This window comes from Narcine bancroftii, chromosome 13 (genome assembly GCF_036971445.1).
Source record: "Narcine bancroftii isolate sNarBan1 chromosome 13, sNarBan1.hap1, whole genome shotgun sequence".
In the NCBI taxonomy this organism is placed as follows: domain Eukaryota; kingdom Metazoa; phylum Chordata; class Chondrichthyes; order Torpediniformes; family Narcinidae; genus Narcine; species Narcine bancroftii.
Window position 1 is genome coordinate 11,338,685 of NC_091481.1, and position 14,592 is coordinate 11,353,276.

Sequence of the window (14,592 nt, forward strand, 5' to 3'; positions counted from 1 at the left end):
GTGGACTCATTATTTCTGTTCATGAAGTCTTCTGTGGACAGTAGTCATCGACACCTGCTGCTGAACAGTGTTTCTGATCTGTCCAACGGCATTTGGGTACTGCTCTTCATTATACTGAGAATTCTTATGTCATCAACAGTGGAGGTTTTCCTTGGCCTACCAGTCCTTTTGCAATTACTGAGCTCACCAGTACACTCTTTCTTCTTAATGATGTTTCAAACTGTTGATTTTGGTAATCCTAAGGTTTGGGTGGTGTTTCTTACTGTTTTATTCTTGTTTTTCACCCTCTTAATGGCTTATTTGACTTTCATTGGCACAACTCTGGACCTCGTGTGGAAAAATGGCAACTTCAAAGTCCAAAGGTGAACAAAAGCTTAGAAGTGTCTAACTTTTGTATACTTGCACCATCTTTTCTTTGGCTTGGCTTCGCGGACGAAGATTTATGGAGGGGGTAAAAAGTCCACGTCAGCTGCAGGCTCGTTTGTGGCTGACAAGTCCGATGCGGGACAGGCAGACACGATTGCAGCGGTTGCAAGGGAAAATTGGTTGGTTGGGGTTGGGTTTTTCCTCCTTTTCCTTTTGTCAGTGAGGTGGGCTCTGCGGTCTTCTTCAAAGGAGGTTGCTGCCCGCCAAACTGTGAGGCGCCAAGATGCACGGTTTGAGGCGTTATCAGCCCACTGGCGGTGGTCAATGTGGCAGGCACCAAGAGATTTCTTTAGGCAGTCCTTGTACCTTTTCTTTGGTGCACCTCTGTCACGGTGGCCAGTGGAGAGCTCGCCATATAATACGATCTTGGGAAGGCGATGGTCCTCCATTCTGGAGACGTGACCCATCCAGCGCAGCTGGATCTTCAGCAGCGTGGACTCGATGCTGTCGACCTCTGCCATCTCGAGTACCTCGACGTTAGGGGTGTGAGCGCTCCAATGGATGTTGAGGATGGAGCGGAGACAACGCTGGTGGAAGCGTTCTAGGAGCCGTAGGTGGTGCCGGTAGAGGACCCATGATTCGGAGCCGAACAGGAGTGTGGGTATGACAACGGCTCTGTATACGCTTATCTTTGTGAGGTTTTTCAGTTGGTTGTTTTTCCAGACTCTTTTGTGTAGTCTTCCAAAGGCGCTATTTGCCTTGGCGAGTCTGTTGTCTATCTCATTGTCGATCCTTGCATCTGATGAAATGGTGCAGCCGAGATAGGTAAACTGGTTGACCGTTTTGAGTTTTGTGTGCCCGATGGAGATGTGGGGGGGCTGGTAGTCATGGTGGGGAGCTGGCTGATGGAGGACCTCAGTTTTCTTCAGGCTGACTTCCAGGCCAAACATTTTGGCAGTTTCCGCAAAGCAGGACGTCAAGCGCTGAAGAGCTGGCTCTGAATGGGCAACTAAAGCGGCATCATCTGCAAAGAGTAGTTCACGGACAAGTTTCTCTTGTGTCTTGGTGTGAGCTTGCAGGCGCCTCAGATTGAAGAGACTGCCATCCGTGCGGTACCGGATGTAAACAGCGTCTTCATTGTTGGGGTCTTTCATGGCTTGGTTCAGCATCATGCTGAAGAAGATTGAAAAGAGGGTTGGTGCGAGAACACAGCCTTGCTTCACGCCATTGTTAATGGAGAAGGGTTCAGAGAGCTCATTGCTGTATCTGACCCGACCTTGTTGGTTTTCGTGCAGTTGAGAATATTCTCTCAGAATCACAGTGCGGCTTTCGCGCTAACAGAGGAACCACTGACATGGTCTTTGCCCTCAGACAGCTCCAAGAAAAGTGTAGAGAACAAAACAAAGGACTCTACATCACCTTTGTTGACCTCACCAAAGCCTTCGACACCGTGAGCAGGAAAGGGCTTTGGCAAATACTAGAGCGCATCGGATGTCCCCCAAAGTTCCTCAACATGATTATCCATACTTGCACCAATGAAGCAATTAAACCTACCTGAGTACTTATAAACACCTGTAAAGCCAAATGTCCCAAACATGGTGCTCTGAATTAAGGGGACTTTGTAATAAAAAATGCTATAATTTCTACATGGTCAAACCAAAATGTATATAAATAACCATCAATAAAATCTGGAATGTACACTTTAATCAGGTGAATTATTTAATTACGTTTAAAACTGTGGAGCACAGGGGCAAATAAAGGGAAAAAAGTGCCTTTATCCCAAATATTATAGAGGGTACTGTATGTTCTTATGCTCATTATATTGTGCCTTTATCACTCAAAATTAGAGTGAAAGATCACAGATCAAATTGACCTTTGCCCTGTGTCCATCTTGAAAGGAATATTTGTTCCATTTGTCCTGCTCGACCCTGTTCACACTTTGCTGTTCAGTATCCAATGGTTTATAGTCTTTCTGCACTACCACGCCAATGAAAAATGTCGTCAAAAACTTGAAAGAGTCAAGGTGTAATTTTCCTAAAGTACTTCATTTGTCTGGTCAGGTGGGTGTAAGGGGTCCCAAAGGTAAGTACCCGATGAAGAAAGGATGAAAAGAAGAATGAACAGTGGGATACAGATCATGTGAAGTGTAAAGTCTGCATGGATATGTTGCTATTCAAAAAAGGACAGGGTAGTTCTCTCTATTGGCCTGGCCAATAGTTATCCAACATTACCAAAAGTTCTGGCCATTTACCTCAATGATGTTAATAGACCTTGCTGAACACAAATTGATTTTAAAGCTTTCCTGCATTTCACAACAAAATTGCTTATTGGTTGCTTTGAACTATCCTGAATTAATAAGAACAATGATATGAATGAAAGTACATTAAAATCCGTTATCCGGAAATCAAGCAACAGCCAAAAAAATCATGGAAATAGGTAAAAACTACATAAGTTTAAAATTCGCACCCCTAGTGGTCAGTTCACCAATTCACACAACACGCAATCTCAAACAACCGGCATCTCCCAATCCCTATAGATGACATAATAGGGATTTTAATGTATTTTGACTGTTCTTTGTGTCTTTCAATCATAGTGGAAGACAGACAATGTCCTAACATCAACTGTTCACAAAAGAGAAGTGTGGGGAGGAGATCAGTTTCACCCCAGATTTTCCAAAGTGACATTGGGTTAGTCAGTTGGTTCTGAAAAGTTTAATCTTTTCTACAAAGATGGTCACAGCCACAGTTGGAGTGGCAAGAAACAAACTCAAAGTCAAGTTGCTCTGTTGGGGGTGGGGTGGGGAAGGAAAGTATTGTCATCATTTTGGCATCAAGGCACTGCATCAGGACAGACCCTACAATTTGCTAATCCAAATGAATGTGAGCCATACAGAAGCCTGAGGTGGGCAAGGCTACAGGCCACCATCCTGTCAACTTTCTAAAGGAGCTCTATCAAGAGCATCTTGGCTGGCTGCATTACAGTGTGGCACAATTGCTACAGACCATTGGATCGGAGGTCAATCTACAGGACCATAAGAGTGAAGCGAGGATCACTGGGGTCTCCCTCTCCTCCATAAACATGATCTGCTGGGATTGTTGTCTGAAGACTCACAAAATTGAGAAGGACCCTATCACCCTGCACACAGCATCTTTCAGCTATTCCTGTCGGAAAAGAGATACAGAAGTATCAGAGCCAGTACCACCAGGCTGAGGAACAGCTTCTTCCCATGGCCAGTGAGAACGCTGAACCACTGATGAACTGCTCATGTAAATCCCTCCAAGACTACTATTATATAGCAATATTTACCAGTATTTATTTTTATATATGTACTGCATATAAATCACTTGTAAATATGAGTGCTATGTCTATATGTGTAGTTTGCATGTTTTTATTCTGAGGACTGAAGAACACCATTTTGTCTAGTTGTACTTTACAATTGTATGATAATAAACTTGAACATAAAGTAGTATCAGCTAACCTGTGAGTTCTTTTGACATTGTCCAAGAAGTGGCTGTGATCGAAGTTTGTGGATTGCTGAGTGTGTTCCAACCCTCCTGGCTTCCCCTGTTCAACTGAGAGATAGCAGGGGCATCGTGTGTGGACACAGGTTCCATTGTCTCTGCATTTTCAGAAAGAAAAAAATTCTGAGAGATTCTGAAAACCAGTACAGGATGATTTAGAGTGGGAGTAGACCAAAAATACTAATCTCCCATGAAGATTTACCACGCAAGGATGGTAACTCACACCAGGAAGTACCTGGTGAATCTCTGGTGTACCCTAACATAAGACCATAAGATATTGGAGCAGAAGTAGGCCATTGAGTAAGCTCTGCCATTATCATGAATTGATCCATTCTCCCACTCAGCCCCACTCTCCTGTCTTCTCCCCATAACCTTTGATACCCTGACTATTCAGATACAGTTATTCAGAAAAACAAAAATGATCTTCAATTTGTGACTTAAAAAAAACACTTGCAATTACATTTCTGCCAACATTATTGCCTTGCAACTTTCTGTACTCAGATTATTGGATTTCCTCAGTTAACAGTGATTACATCTCAGAAGTATCTTCAAGGGGTTGTAAAGCTCTTTGAGATGTCCCAAGGTTTTGAATATATATATAATACAAACCATGAAATTACATTTATGCAGAAATATTACTTATTCAGTTCACAAAATAAAACAATTTATTAATCAGTTCAGATTCATGGTTGGTGCAGTGAGTACTGAGTCAATTCAACAGATAATTACTGCCAGAGTTGGTATGGTAAAATATCCCAAGCAAACATTGTTAAAATTAACTTTAAAATACACCTCAAAACAGCACCTCCTACTATCAACATCACCTGGATGTGGTGACTGAATTCAGTTGTAACAATATGTGTGGTGACTAAATTAAGGACAAATTCACACAGGGATTATTTGCCTTGGTGATAAGGGAATCAAAAGAATAAATTACAAACACTGAATTCTACCAATTTTAAAAAAATCACTGGAATTTTCCAGTTTACCCAAAAAAAGAGCCATGAAATAAAATTAAATTTACACTTTTAAGCTTCACAATAATAGCAGATATCAGGATTTTGGCTCTCAGCAGCAGTTTAGGGTGTCTCAGATTTCACTGTAATAACACAATAAAGGTATTTATTATGTAGAATATCAGACATTGGGAATAAATTCTTGGACATGCCAAAATTATCCCTTCAGTAACAAATCTGTATATCCTTGGTTCTACAATAGCTTAATATTTCACAAGAGTACTTTCCTCCATACTTGGTTTCATTTTGAAAAGAAGGGAGCGAGAGAGTTAGGGAAAAATTTTTTAGAGAAAAGGGGGAGAGAAAAGAAAGATCAGAGAGAGAGAGAACAAATAGATGAAGATAATGCAAGTACCAAGAAGAAAATAGAGAAAAAAAGGACAGAGGTCAACTAAACTGAAAAAGAATTAATCGGTTAAGTGTGAGAGAGAAGATCAGAGAGAGTGAGCAGACACAGATCGAAGTGTACATGTACTGGATTCTAATGTGTTCTTTCCACAACCCTCCAGAGAGTAGATGACATAAATCAGGCACAGTTATGCATAGAATACTGATAAAGTGCCGCAGTGAGTATGTGATTTTGTGATTTTCCTTTGTTAAGATTTTTTTCACATTTTCCACTGTTTCTATTTTTTCTTTCTCAACCCATTCACCTTACATGAAGCAAGCAAATGAAGGGGGAAAAAACCACTTTCATAAATTTCTATATTTTTTCTTATGGGCTATCTCCTCTTCAGTTCTTCTCCAGAATCCCAGAGTTACGGACCCACAGGAACCAGCTATCTCTGATGCCTCAACACCACACCTTTCTTTGTTCTGAGTCCAGTCTATGAGTATCAAGAGGACAATAACTGCATTACAATTATTTTCTCCTACCTAACCCAAGGAACACCCAAAATAACACTATTACCAACAATTGCTTTCCCATGGCATGTCTAACATTATAACACTTCAGGAGTGATTATCAAACAAAATTTAAAACTGACTCATTTAGGGAAATATTTCTATGGATGATCTAAAGCTTGATCAGGGAGTCAGAACTTTAAAATGGATTGCAAAATTCAGAGGGAAGGAATGGCTGTCATTGATAGAGCACCAAAAATGATTTGAAAGGAGACTAGAATTGGAAAAGTACAGAACTTTTGGAGGTTGAAGAAGATCACAAAAGGAGAATGGTGTGAGATGAGGAAAGCTATCAATAAGAATGAAAGAGGGTCTGCATGGTTTTCTCCGGGGATCCAGTTTCCTCCCACTATTCAAAACGTACCAGTGAGTATAGGTTAATTAGAGGTAAATTGGGCAGCATGGACTCATGAGCCAAAATGGCCTGTAACTGTGCTCTATGTCTAAATAAATAAAGTACAAGTGAGATTTAGGAGGACGTTGCCTGGACCTCAGGAACTGAGTTACAGGGAAAGGTTAAACAGGTTAGAACTTTTTTCCCTGGAGTATAAAAGAAAGAGGAGATTTGATAGAGGTAATAATGAGGGGTATGGACAGAGTAAAGGTAGGTAGGCTTTTTCCACTGAGGGTAGGTGAGATACAAACCAGAGGACATGGATTAAGGGTGAAAGGGGAAAAGTTTAGGGGGAACTTATTCACACAGAGAATGGTAAAAGTGTGGAATGAACAGCCAGATTAAGTTGTGAATGTGGCCCCAATTTTAACATTTAAAAAGAATTTGGACAGGTATGTGGATGGGAGGGGTTTCGAGGGCTATAAACTGGGTACAGGTCAGTGGGACTAGGCTGAAAAATAGTTTGGCACGGACTAGAAAGGCTGAGGGGGCCTGTTTCTGTGCTGTAATGTTCTATGAGGATAAGAATTTTTAAATCAAGGTATGGCTTAACAAAGAGACAATGCAGGCTAACAAATGCTGGAGTTGAGGTTTTCAATGAGTGAAAGCTGAATGGAAGAAAAAAAGACACCAGCAGGGCAAAGGAATATTTAGGTATGGAAATGACAAAGATGGGGACAGACTGTATCTTGCTGCATTGCATACCTCATGGCATCAGTGAGAATCTGTTAATTAAAGCAATCATTTTTCATGAGCTGGGTGAGTGTTCAACGAATCATCTGGTTCTAAAGGGGAGGGTATTTTCATCTACATATTCAAATTTAGACACCATATAAAAAGAGGGTATATTCAAATGGATCCAGTAAAGCAAATGTTTAGTTGACTGGGACTACTGATATGAGGCTGTGAACAACTACATTTCTAACAAGTACTTGAGGTGTAAATTCATTGGAAATTTGAAGGTTAAGAGAACATTTTATTTTAGTGTTTAAAATTAGAACCCTTCACCCATTAACAGTCATTGGGAAAATAGTGAAATCCATTATTCAGTAAGTAACATCAGGATAAACAGAAAATATAATGGTTAAGCAGATTTGGCACAGTTTGATATTTCGAGTTCTTTGAGAATGTTACGAGTGGCTAAAAGGAAGCAAGTAGAGGTGTTTGAATTTCCAAAAGGCAGCTCATAAGGTGTCCTCATGGTATTGGAGATTATATATTTAGTGAGATCATGGAATGGTGAACTGCATTCATGCAATTTATACAGAATTCTATTCTAGAACAATATGCTGGGGCACCAAAAAGAGAAAAGACTATTCTCAAACTCCTTTTGTGCATTGAGAAAGGATTGATTAATATCCCTTTTGTCAAATGACCCTTAGGAAGAGTGACCATAGCAACAGAATTTTGCATTGTTTTTCAGTATGTGCAAAACTAGGATTGTAAATCTAAACAAAGGAAACTATTAAACATACACAAATATACAAAATTTGTTCCAACTCTACAGGACTTTGGTCAGACCACACAACCTTCACCATGTACAAGTAAAATTATACTTGCAGTCAAAAATCATGCGGATAATTTGTGAAATTAAATAACGGAAGAGTATTTAAACAACTTGGGCCTCGACTCAAAGAAGTTTAGAAGAGTCCACTGAGATACGCAAAATTCTGAGAGGACTTGACAGGGTAGATGCTATGAAGATACTCCCCGTCTTTGGGGAATTTAGAACTTGGAGGGCTATCACTCATTTAAGATAGACAAGCTGTTTCAGAGCTTTGTGGAAATCTCCAAGGGAGCTATGGAACTCTCACTGAATATGCTCAAAGCTGAGGGAGCGAGATGTTTGAATTTTAGAGTAGTCAAAGGTTATTTCGGAGGTGAGCCCCAGCTCAGAATGACCTTGTTGAGTGGCAGAGCAGACTTGAGGGCTATATAGTCAACTCCTGCTCCATTTCTATAATGTTCTTACTTTTATATAATCTAAAGGATTAGATAGAGTTAGTAAAAAGAAATTATTTTTCTGTGAGAACATAATCTTTCCCGACCCACCAAAAATTTAAGTTCTTGGGAGTTACTATCTTGGAGGATCTTTCCTGGACCCAAAAAAGCAATGGCCTCATGAAGAAAGCACATCAGCATATCTACTTTCTCAGGAGTTTGCAGAAGTTTGGTATGACACCAGAAACCCTAGCAAATTTTCTGCGGAGGTGAGGCGAAAGTGTGCTGACCAGCTGTGGCGACACATATTTATTGTGTACTTATTATCCTCCCCATGGTAGGATGTGTGTTTTGATGCAAGGACTCTATTATTACATTAATTCATTATGTTTTTGATATTTATTCATTAGAGATCATTTGGACAGTATTTTGGATTCCAATGTAAATTGCATCTCCTCAAATGCAGTATCCATGTAGGAGTCAACACCCTAAATTTAATATTAAAAAATTGTCTAAAAAATTTGACTTTTACATGAGTATGTACAGTAGTCTACTTTTTACATTTATCTTATTCTCCTTAGAATATTGTAGGAGGTCTTACAGTAAAACCAGTTAGTTCTTATGGCACCAATTTGAGATGTCATTTAGACAATGCCACATTCATGTAAAAATGGGATTTTCTGCAATATGGAAGTGTTGACTTATATTAAAACATTTTTGCTTACCTGTTGCACTTTCTAGCTGCTCATGAACCTTTATTTGTTGAGTGTGGTTGGCTGGGGTAGAAGAAAGCAATGTTTGGAGTAAATAATCCAATCTCCCTATGTCAGATGAGTTGGTATCATGAGATTTGCTGGTTGGTGAACTCCTTCCTAGCTTTTTAAGAGGAACTGCAGTGTTATTCAACACCACATTTTTATAGAGCTGGGTCACGCCCGAGGATGTTGCTTTTAATGTTGACATCAGATTGTTGAATTTTTCATTGGTTGATGTTACAGTCTGATGGGTAATACCTTTTGAGGATGGACTTAAGATCGCAAGTGGCAGTTCAGACACAGAAAAAAGCACAGAATGGTCATTGTTCCAATAGTCAGGGGTCATTTGAATTGGTGACTTGATCTTGGTTAGCACCTCAGTATTTTGAGTGGTGATGATTGGTCTTATAGTGGTTGGTTTGTTTTGAGATCCAGGGAATGTATAAATTGGCATCATTGTTCTTGCTTGTGGAGATTCAAGAGAGTATCCCAGTGTTGCAGGATGCATCAGCGGAATGGATGATATAGCTGAAGATCCCTTTGGATGCAATCCAAAAGTGGATAGGGTTTGATTGGAGCTGTCAGTTGAAATGATGGATTTGTTCATAAATTCTGGATGACTAATAAGAATGGCTTCTCTCAGACTTTTGGTGACAACTGGAACATCTCGCTGGTTTACATTTGAAAATGTGGCAGTACTTTTGGCAATGCCAGCATCATCTTGGTTGAATGATTCCACATTTGCTGAATTATCATCAGGTTTTAAATTGATGTGCCGTATAAACAATGACTTTGTCCCTTTATCCTTTTCAACAGGAGGCATTCTAGACACCCAAGGTGTGAACATTGAGGTTGTACTTTGCTGCTTTTGTGCTGGTAATGTTGGTATTTGAGAGTGTAGCAAAGGATTCATATTATTTTCTCTTTCTGGAGGCAATGCAGATGACACCAAGGGTAGTTTCAGTCCAAATTTTTGAGGGCTTGTGGTAGTTATCTGGATGAGACCAATTAAATCTGATTGAAATGAGGGATTGGTGGCCTGAGGGAACTCATGTTCCACAACTCCATCTGCTTTAATTTTTGATTCTATTATGAATGAAGAAATAACATGGACAAAAATAATGCTGTAACACTGCATATTGATGATTGGCAGGCACTCTGTGAATTTTGGAATGGTAGTCAAAAATCCTGAAAAACAGAAATATTTATCAAGATATATAACAGCATCCAGGAATTGCTACACAAACTCTCATGCAAAGAATTAATGGTAATATTTTTGAATCAATGAATAAAAGGGTTAGTTCTGTGTCCAAGTTCAATAAATACATAGAAATTTCCAAGTCTCTCTCAATGAGCTTGGCCAATAACACTGGACAACAAAATTTTCAAAAGGCTTGCTTCCTGAAAAAATATTGGTGAAGATGTTAAGACAACTTCAAGCTGAACGCAATATAAAAAGATAATTTCAGATTTGCTGTATCACATAGAAGGTTGGAGAAATATTAAATGAACTTTTATTGAATGTAGCATGTTTAATCACATAATGATGCCAGTTCGACTTACCTAAAAATGTTTTGCCCCTGATTTTCATTTGAACTCAGCAACTGATGCCTCTCATGTCAGTGTCCATTAATGAATTGATGAATTCCATTTGCCCTGATACTGCTTTTCCATGGCATCAATATCCTGGTGAAACCTTTCACCATGTTCGTCACTGACTGCACCAAGATCAGCAAGGAAGAAGTCCACGTGCAAATGCAGAAAATAAATTTTCAATGACATGTTGAATTTCATGGTTTTCTATCCTTGAAGCAGGTCGTCAATCAACTGGATGCACTTTGGTGCTCTGCAGATACCAAGAAAATTCTCAACATCTTTAAATGCCTTCCAGGCATATGACAACATTTGCATAGCACCTGCTCTGAGTGCATGCCCAGGCATGCTTGGACTGACCAAAACAGCTTGCTTTGTGGACAGTATACGAGTAGACAAAAAAATGACAGGAAAGCACTAAAATAGGTTATATCCAGGGGTGTAGTGCTAATTTTTTAGGAGCTGGAGCTCATCAAAAACAGTGACAAGGAGGTCTTGTGAGATCTGGCCTTGGTATCTTGTATTTGGCTTTGTATAATTGAAAGTGAACGATAGGATGAGAAAGATGGACAACCAGTCATGGAAGAAACAACTTTACCTTGAATGTCCAGAATAGCGTTCCACAGGGTAAGGGTCACCTGGAGTGATGAGGTGCTGGAGCGATAGGTGCTAGAGTGCCCTCATGAGATGCTAGAGTGGTGTGATGAGGTGCCGGTTATATCTTAAAAATGGTACATGATAGGTGAATTTTGTGATCAGCAGCCCAAAATCCATAAAATACACCCAAAAATGTTCAGGAAGCAAAATCTTCATTGTCCAATGTAATGGGTATTCCAACACATCAACACATGGGAAAAACAGTAAACCAACCAAGTCAGAGACACAGATACCAGAATGTCAAGTCGTGCGGCTTTCAGGTGAAGATAGGATTAGGTTTTAATGTGGTCTACCTGTAAGAGTTCACTGCCTAAGATCAATTGTAAAAACCTGGTGATGCATTAAAAAGCAAGCAACGTGCAGCAAACATCAGTAAAAGCTACCTTCCTCCAAAGAAAATGGGGCAAGGCAATAAACTGCAAATACAATTCAGAATCTGTCTTTATAACAAAACATTTTCCACCTGCTGTGTTTCTTCCTACATGTCATTCTGCAAAGTAATCTCAGCATACTTCTTAGCATTAAAGACCAGTTTTGTAATGAACATATGTTACTTTTCGTGCCTGCAGTCTACCACATCCATTCCATGTTGGGGGTTCAGAAAACTATCTGCCAAATCAAAGGCTAATTGCTAGGATTGTCCTTGAATCTCCAGAAATGATGGATTAATCTCCAGTGCAATGTTGTGAGCAAAGCCCCGAAGAAGAATCAGAACAATACCCCTTCATTTATTGGTAATGAAATTAATGGAGACAGGCACGCAGATTTTTCATTACCAAAGAAGAACCGGCAGAACCTTTGTTTTCCAACTGGTATGGGAGGAAAGTAGAGCATGAGAACAATGGCTAGAGTATGAGAATATGGTTGGAGGTACCAAATTATGTTATAAATCAGTGGTTTTCAAACTTTTTGCTTCCACTCACAAAGCACTTTAAGTGATCCCTATGCCAAAGGTGGTCTGTGATTAGTAAGGGATTACTTAAAGTGGTATGTGAGTGGGAAGAAAAAGTTTGAAAACCACTGTTATAAACAAAGAATATATCCACCCAAATCTGTGTTATGGATAAAGACATTAGACAAATATCAGCCCAGATGTACAAGTCCACACACACTATGAAGTACACGGAAAGCTACACTCAGCAGGTAAGTATCATAATTTACTCAGATAGTGATTAATTTTGTATTGGAATATACAAAATATATACAGTAAAATCCCATTATCTGGAATTCAAGCAACTGGCAGCTTCAATTAACTAGCAAAAAAAAATTGCAGAAATAGGTAAAAAATATGAAAGTTTAAAATTAGCATCTGTAGCAGTTAGTTCACCAATCTCCGCAACACGCAATCTTAAGCAACCAGAAAATACATAAATCCCCATACGTGCCGGATCCCGGGGGGGGTTCCTGTATTAAAATTCTTGACATTATTACATCTTCAGAGTGTAAATAGTGTGAGGGCACTTCGAAATCTCAATCAGAATGGATCGATTTAATTTTAGACTTGCAGTGGTGTCTATCCTTTATTACTGCAGGGCATCATTGTGCTTGTTCTTTATATGCTCATTGTTCCTAATTTTATTCTCCAGTGGGAAGAGACTAATGTTTGGAAATAAGGGTGAGGGTTTGAGGTGTCCCTCATGATAGTTTTCCAGCTCTTTTTTTTGCCTCTCCCCAATTTCCAACTCACCAAGGCCATGCCTTCAGCTGCTTGTCTAAAGACTGCAGTTCTTTTTTCCACCTTCACCTCTTCTTCTTTAACATAGTTCTTTAAACATATATATTTGCCAGAGCTGTTAATAATCTGCCCTAATATTTCCTCATGTGATTTGGTTTCAAACTATATGTGATAATAATCCAGCAATGTGCATTATTGATGATTTACTGCATAAAAAAACAGTTGAAGTTGTTAGAGGTGCAGCTCCAATGTCTTTCTAATTTTGAGTAATTACGTTAAGAATGTAGAATACTTTTGTTCACACAAATAACACCCATTCTAGTAATGAAAGCAACGACTGTCATCATACAGGAATCCATGTCTGGGTCTAACAATATGGCTATTCTCTGCAGGGCATTACTGAATTGGCAGTGGCATTTCCATTCTGTCTGTGCATATTATCAGACATCTTGAGGGTACAGATTGTACATTTCTTTTTCCACCGTGAAGCAGCATGCAGTATCTAACTCGGATGTTTAGAATACTGGTCTGCTGATTTACAGTAAACCTAGGTCCTCAGAATGCAGGCTTTGAATTTAAATTGGTGTACCATAAATGTAATACATTTACAATGATTCATCACATAAAAACATCCACAGGCAGCAATATCCACAAATGTGTTCAACACCCATTTCATTGAAATGGAAACAAAAATGTTGGAAAAACTCAGCATCTGTTGAAAAATAAATAGTTAATGTTTCAGGTTCAGTACCCTTAACCAAGGAAAGAAAGAAACATTTTAATTTAGGTAGTAGTGAAGGTAGGCAGGTGGAGCAAAGGGAATGTCTCAAATAAGATGAGGACGGTGACCTAATGTGGCAGTTAAGATCATATTAATTTTTTTGTCTGCTTAAAGTTGTTAAACTGTAAAGAATGTGGGACATGCCTAGCAGGCCAGACTACACAAAAAGAAACAACAATGAAATTTGACCCAAGAGTGAATTTCATTCTCACTCTGATTTTGAGACCCATTTCACTGCCTTTATTTGTTTTTTATGTTATATTAAATGCTTAACTCTCACCATTAATTCATTGCTGGCTAGCCAGGCTCATTATGATTGATGACTAAGATGCAACTTGTTTTGACTATGTAATATTAATATAATGCCAACACTTCTGAAATGTGTTCCTTTAAGTTGTACCTGATGAATCCTGAATTTAATGATTGCTCAATTAGGTCAGCATGGAAGTCGACTGCCTCAGAAGTGTTACTTTTGGCTGGAAAGAAGGTGTCAAAAAAGAAATGTACATGTTGGAGGTATCACTAAGTTCAGCAATACTCCAGAGATAAAGGGCGGAGCAGTAATTAGCATTTCTGCCACACAGCTCCAGCAACCCGATTTGTTCCTGGCCTCAGGTATTCTGACCACAGGTGCTCCGGGTTCCTCCCACGTTCCAAACTATGTGCTGGTTAGTAGATTAGGTGGCTGATGTAAATTAATGCGGGTGGGAGGCAAGAAAATTATGGGCAGGTGAGAAAGAAAAGGTCTACATGACTCTATGCATGGTAGGTCATGTTTAACCAATCTTATAGTTTTTTTAAGGAGGTTATCAAGAAAGTTAATGAAGAAAAGGCAGTGGATGCTGTCTACGTAGACTTTAGTAAACCCTTTGACAAAATCCCACATGGGTGGTGAGTCAGGAAGGTTCAAACACAGATGTACTACTCAATAGTAAACTGGATTCAACATTGATTTATATGGGAAATTGCAAAGAGTGGTAGTAGTGTAGG